The sequence below is a fragment of the Bombina bombina genome, chromosome 7, assembly GCF_027579735.1.
Source record: "Bombina bombina isolate aBomBom1 chromosome 7, aBomBom1.pri, whole genome shotgun sequence".
Taxonomy (NCBI): domain Eukaryota; kingdom Metazoa; phylum Chordata; class Amphibia; order Anura; family Bombinatoridae; genus Bombina; species Bombina bombina.
This window is the reverse complement of record NC_069505.1, coordinates 78,486,456-78,493,929: the sequence shown is the minus strand read 5'-3', so window position 1 is coordinate 78,493,929 and position 7,474 is coordinate 78,486,456.

The following is a 7,474-nucleotide window of genomic DNA, read 5'->3' as shown; positions in this document are numbered from 1 at the left end:
TTTATATGTCAGAGTGAGGATTTTATGTTTAATCCTAGAGGCAAGAGGAAGCCAGTGAAGGGATTGGCAGAGAGGTGCAGCAGATGAAGAGCGACGAGTAAGGAAGATGAGCCTGGCAGAGGCATTCATAATGGATTGTAAAGGAGCTATGTGGCAGCTATGTAGACCAGAGAGGACGGAGTTGCAGTAGTCGAGGCGGGAAAGGATGAGAGAGTGGATTAAAATCTTGGTTGTATCTTGTGAAAGGAAATGTCTTATTTTTGGGAATGTTTTTAAGGTGGAAGTGGCAGGCATTAGCCAAGGACTGAATGTGAGGAGTGAAGGAAAGATCTGAGTCAAGTGTGACCCCAAGACATCGGGCGTGCGGGGTAGGGATAATGATGGAATTATCAATAGTTATAGAAATTTTGGGGGTGGAGACATTGGAAGAAGGGGGAAAAATAAGGAGTTCAGTTTTGGAGAGATTTAGCTTAAGGTAGTGAGAGGACATCCAAGATGAGATGTGAGAAAGACAGTTAGTGACACGGGTTAGTAAGGAAGGAGGTAGGTCTGGTGCAGAGAGGTAGATTTGGGTGTCATGGGCATACAAATGGTATTGAAACCCATGGGACTTTATTAAGGAACCTAGTGATGACGTGTAGATTGAAAAGAGAAGGGGACCAAGGACAGAGCCTTCAGGTACCCCAACAGAAAGTGGTAACGGGGCAGAGGATGCTCCAGAGAAGGCTAAACTAAATGTACGGTTACTCAGATAGGAAGAGAACCACGAGAGAGCTGTGTCGCAGATGCCAAAGGATTGGAGGGTTTGGAGCAGAAGAGGATGGTCAACAGTGTCAAAGGCTGCAGACAGGTCAAGGAGGATAAGCAGAGAGAAGTGGCCTTTGGATTTTGCTGTAAGTAGGTCATTGGTAACCCTGACAATTGCTGTCTCTGTAGAGTGATGGGAACGAAATCCAGATTGCAGTGGGTCAAGAAGAGATTTTAGTGTAAGGAAATGAGATAGATGTGCATAAACTAGCTTTTCGACGAGCTTTGAGGCAAGAGGGAGTAGAGAAATAGGGCGGCAGTTGGAAGGGGAGGTTGGATCGTGGGAAGGTTTTTTGAGTATAGGTGTGACTAGCGCATGTTTTAGAGATGAGGGAAATATACCAGTGCTGAGGGAGAGGTTGAAAATGTGTGTGAGTATGGGGGTGAGGGAAGAAGAGAGGGAGGGGTGTAGCTGTGAGGGGATGGGGTCGAGGGGACAGGTATTGAGGTGGGAGGACAGTATTAGGTCAGATACTTTGTCCTTGTTAACAGGGGCAAAAGAGCTGCATTTTTTGATATTTGGGTTTTGGGTGATTGTTAGCTTTTGAGGGGGTGGGAGAGTGGAAGTATGTTGGGAGCTGATTTCACTTCTGATGGGGGCAATTTTGTTGTTGAAGTGGCTGGCAAAATCTTGAGCTGAGAGAGAGGTTGTGTTAGGAGGTGGGGGTGGGCAGAGAAGAGTGTTGAACATGGAGAACAGACGTTTAGGGTTAGAGGAAAGAGTAGAGATGAGATTAGAGAAATATTGTTGCTTATAAAGATTAAGGGCAGAATAGTAGGAGTTCAGGATGAACTTGTATTGAAGAAAGTCAGTTGAACTCTGAGATTTCCTCCAGTGTCGCTCAGCAGTACGGGAGCATCTGCGTAGGTATCGTGTCAGAGGAGTATGCCAGGGCTGAGGATGAGAGTGTGGTTTCTGAGTTAAGGTTGGAGGGGCCAGAGTGTCAATGACTGATGTAAGGCTGGAATTATACTGGCAGATAGATTGGTCAGGGCAGGAAAAGGAGGTGATGGATGAGAGGAGAGGTTTGAGAGAGCTAGCGAGCTGATGCAGATCTAGTGACTTAGTGCTTCTGTGAAGTTTGGTGTGAGGAGTAGAAGGAGGGGGAGTTGTAGGTAGGGAAGTGCTGTTGCAAGTTAGGAGATGATGGTCAGAGAGAGGAAAAGGGGAGTTTGTTAAATTTGAAAGAGTGCATCGATAGGTGAAAGCCAGATCAAGGGAATGATTGTCAAGAGGGATGTTAAAGTCACCAAGAATGAGGGCAGGGGTGTCTGAGGAAATGTCCCACAAGTACAACAATACCACCCATGTAGAGATTTTATGGGGTTTTAGAAAGTTACAGGGCCAAATATGGGGCCTCCTTATTTCATTCTTTACATGGAAATTTTACACTGATTTTCTGAGCCTACGCGGCCTTTGAGACAGTATGACAGCCTAGGAAAGAAAATTACCCCCATAATGGCATTCCATTTGCAAAAGTAGATAACCCAGGGCACTCTAAATGGGGTATTTTTAATTTTTTTGTACCTAATTTATCATGATTTTAGAGTGGATGGGCTTAACGTAAAAAGGGACATGCTGAGATCATGGGATCTTTGAAGTCAGAGCAGTTGGCATAACAAGCCAATCATTTTTCTGGGGTGACTTTTTACATGCTGCGGGGTGAATCCAACAAGTAAAATGCTTGCCACAAAGTCTTGGGACATACTCAGATTCAAATGTGGGAGGATTAGGGCTCTGGTTAATTAAAATATCTGATAACATCATTAGTGTAAACTAAAAGTGTATGGCTTCCCTGTGTCTATTTTTTTGTATGGCAAATATGAATTTTATTACAAGGACAGAGACTCGTATTTTGCTAATCTTATTCTTTACTGCTCTGGACAGCACATAAACATTAAGAAAACATAGATAAAAACAGAAAAAACATAACCAATCACAATTCAGTATGAATGGTCAGATATAAGGTGACCAATGGCATAACATCAGAGGTCATAAATGTCCAAACCACTATAAAACGTACTCTTTCTTTGCTGCTTGAATAAAGTTAAGTACATCAAATTTATAGTAAGTTTATATAATATTTTTCTGCTTTCATTGTGTTTATTTTCTTTTAGATATGAAGCCATTTTTGTTAGTTTTAATAAAGAGTTGCTTTTTATTTTATTTCGTTTTTAAGTTTACCTTATTTTAGTTTATTAATCTCCTTATCCCTTTTGGTATTTTCCTTGTGTTTTTTGCTTCTCTGTGAAGCTGTTTCTAACCTCCCCCTTTTGTTTTCTTTTCTCCTGTCTCTTCCTGTCTGAGACGTTGTGGGCTTCATTTTCCCGCCTCTCTCTGAAGTATTTTCTCCTCCCCTCACTGCCTCCAGCTGTTTTCGGTGTGGATGGCGTCCTGTCATTTGCTTCCATATTTGGTTACATTTTAGCTTTAATTAGTCCAGTTTTGCAATATTTCAGCAAAATATTTCTCTTGGTCTAGTGGTTATTTAGTTTGCTTGTTACTGCAGTTTACTCAGGTTGTATTCCCTGCTTAGCTTACAAAATTATTTTTATTTAGACAGTATTTGATTTTCATTTAACATTATTTATTATTAGTTTAATATTTATAATAATTGTGTTATACTTATATTTTATAATATGTCTTAAGACTACACTAATTTAAATTCTGACAAAACTATGCAGAATTTACTTTCCTCAATGGAGGATTTTCAAAATAAAATGCAATTAGAGATGCAATCAGTTATTTTATCTGTCAAGGAGTCTCATGCTCATTTACCTAAAAAAAGCTTCTCAAAAAAGAAAGCATTTATCTAAATCTCCTAACAGAATTTTATCTCACAAAAAAATAAAAACTGTTGGGGGGGTGGAGCTAGCCTTTGAAAAGACAGGACGCGTCTCTATGAAGCTCCTCTCTCTAAGACAGTTTCCTAAGCTATTTACTCTAAATTTCTGACACTGAGGCGGTATAACACCGCATTTTGTGAGACTACATATTTTCTGAAGCTTTTAGGGGTGGATAAATCGACTGTAACCTGTTTGGTTACAAACTCAACACGGAGACCATATATATCAGATAACACTGCTAAGATGGCGGCGACGTGTACATGGGGAGTGAAAGTGCAACATGCGCTCGAACTCTGTCTACAGAATTTTGAACAGACCCTAACAAAGGAGATCACCTCTCTTTTTACACTGAAAGGTTGCAGGGCTACTGACCCAACGCTATCTGCTTCAGAGCTCCAACTATATACCGCTGCTCTGACAGCCTCTGAGATGCAGCCGACCCGGTCTGTGGAGGCGACTTCACAAGCAGCTGATATATCTTCCTATAGTGAAGTTAATGTTTGTCGGTGGACACCCTTAGCTCGGGGCGGTTCACCTGGCCCACGAAAAACATTTTGTTAAGCACTCACAGATGAAGGACATTATTCTTTTATTTATTTTATATTAGCTGGTATAGATTTGTCTCCTGCAGTTTGGAATGTTTATGTTACATAACCTCTAGTAATACCCCTCTTGACACTATCTATAGTAAAATCCAACAATTTTAATACAGCCTATTCACAAATTAGCTTATATATCTTTTGCTGTTATAGGAAATGTGCCTAGGGTCTATTTTATCTTTGTTCAAAAGCAGCTGTTATGGTTATCCTTAGCTCATTGGGAATCTCCTATGTGAAAGTGTGCAAAACTGTCATATAAGTGTCTATGTTGTTTCAAGTCGAGTGGCAGTGGGTGCTGCTGTAGACATGCAGTTATACCCAATAGAACTTAGTTAATGTTTTATTATAGTTGATGATCTCAGTTTTTATTATTCATATTTTAGCTTTAATTATGGGCTTACTATATATGGAGAGGAGACAAATGGTAGAGAGTTTATAATATAGTTGGATTCAACTTTTTTACCCATCATATGTTTTCCTGTTAAATATGCACATAGGTCTGCTGCCCGTGGCCGGGGCGGTGAGGCTGATGGGTATTATTAGTGTATTTCTCTTATGTGTGAAGCTGTAACTTGACTCAATGAACCTTGTCTGTCTCCAGCGATATACATATAGCCTCTGAACCTGCTAGACTAAAAAGAGACATAACTGCCATAATACATGTACTATCTCTCTGGTACAACCGCCATATATTCGTAAGTCACCATGTTTCAGGAAATGCCAGAATGTACTATATATTACCACTTTCAGCAGGATGGGTTCATATGTTCTTTTCTATTTTTCTAAGTAGTGGTTCAATTTATACTACCATGTGAGACTAGGTGAAGAAATTGTATTTGTATTTCTGTTGTGTCTGTCAGTTACTGTTGGTCACTACACAATTATGTTTTAACTGCTAGTTGTTAAAATTTACTACCTTATATGCACATATTTGAGAGACAGTCATATTGGTTTTCATGTCCCTTAAATAGGAGTTATTAGAGCTGGTTTATTGTATAGCCATTTTTTATAATGTGTTGCCCAATTACTATCTGAATGTACCTACTATCTGTATATTATAGAACATTGGTGTTTAGTGCTCAAAATATTGTCTAGTATTTTAATCTGTTCAATTACATGTTAATATATGTGTAGTTTTAGGATCTGCAACTGCCTATAAGCTGGTTTTAGGAATTTATTGCTATGAGAATATATCCATAAAGTTTGCCCTGAGGCCATGATCTTCAGAATAGTAACTCCGTCCCCCCTTTTCAATTTCAATTTGTTTACTGGATAAATAAAGGAACGCAGATTCCATTGACCCTTCCTTGATACCTATTATATACCTACATCAATATAGCGGCTATTAAGAACCCCTCCCCTATTCTATCTGCTACTCCCTATATTATGTTGCATTTGAACGACTGGGGCCTACTGGTCCATATTTGTTTTAATGGGAATAGGCAGTAGAATATATAAATAAAAATGAGGTAATTTTCATATATAGGTTAGACACAAATTATGACTCCTGATTAATCTTTAATTTGCGGTGCCTGTCTTACTTTACAGGAGGCATAGACTTTAGTCATGATAAGTGGACTACGGTTTCATATTTCATTTAGTGAGTTCCCACACGTACCTGTATAGAGGGAAAATTAACACTGCAAACCCCACATTTTTCTTCTAGTAGTTTAGAGAAAAATCTAGATCATTATTTAGAATAAACCCTTCCTTCACAGTCCCATTATATGGGCATCGTTTTATAAGATGGCTAGCTCCGTCCCCCCCACATTAGGGTCTTATTTTAGTCCCTGTTTACTAAGTAAACTAAGGAACACAGATTCCAAAAATGTTCCTCTTATTTATAATTTGTCTGTTACAACACAGCGGCACGTAATATCCCCACCCTTTTATTACATAAAGATAGTTTCGATCTCCTTGGTTTTTTGTAATTGAATATATATTCTAGTTGTTGGAGGCCCGAGGACGGCCTATCTAGTCTAAGGAGATTGCTATTTGCATGGGCTTAAATGTGGCCCTATAGGCTATATATTTGAATTCTTTTAATAACTATGGGCAATCATTGGTGTAAGGGCTCCAGTGTGGCCCCATATATTTATCTAAAATTCTGAGGTTAGTTCTTTTGCTTTTATCAACCACATAGGCAGAACTTCTTTATTAATAACTGGTATAACTTCTAGTTTTCGTTCTCTTTATATGTAGACGAGTAAGACTACATTTATGTCTATAGATTTGTGGCGATGTATGTTATGAGTACAGTACTGTATACCTTTATTGTACACCCTCACGGGTTGAGGGTTTATCTATGTGATTGTTTTGTACTGTTATATTCCTTACCTCAATAAAAAATATTTAAAAAAAAAAAAAAAACTGTCATTGACGTCTGCTGCTGAACTTAATGTCTCAGATTCTTCGGATTCTGATTATATTTGTGTCAGGGTTTAGGGTGCACTGTTTCTTTAATTAGAGATCAACCAATCACAACCTTCTCACTCCCATAAAACACCTGATCACTAAGCACACCTTGCTTAGTATTTTGTTATTCTCCTCAGAGTAACACTGAGCCTCTCAGTTCTCTGTAAGTTTCTAAATTGAATCTTATCTCCTCTACAACTGGAGTTATTTCTTTCAAGAACATTTTACTACGAATCTCCCAGTGTATTCCAGCCTGTTACAACTTCTTCAATATTGGAAATCTAAGTTTGGGCAAGTACTTACATTTATTCAAGACTGTCTGTTATTTGTGGACTTACGCTACCTGTACCATCTTATGTGCTCATATGTTATTTTAAACAACCTTGTGGCTCCCATTAAGAATAACCGGTTATTGAAGTTCTAAACAGTTATAACTTATCTGTTCCGTTTCATTAACATTATCTTGTTTTCGGCTGCACCGGAGAATCGTGACGTCACACGCTGTCAGTCAGCCGGCTTCAGCGTGTCTCAACTCCTGCTGCACTCGCAGCGTACAGAACCCGGAAGTGTATGTCACTACCTACCGCACTCACAGTTTGCAAGGTACAATACCTCGTTTGCATTATAACTTTTGTTGCTGAATTTCTCCATTATGTGTTTCTATCTAAATTACCTTGGATAAGACTTACTTGCTGTGAATACAATTTCTTCATATTACGCATTCAATTATTAATTACTCCTTACTTATTCATTTGGAAAGTTTCACCTATTCCATAACCTCTTATATTTTACAAGCCTGTTTATTC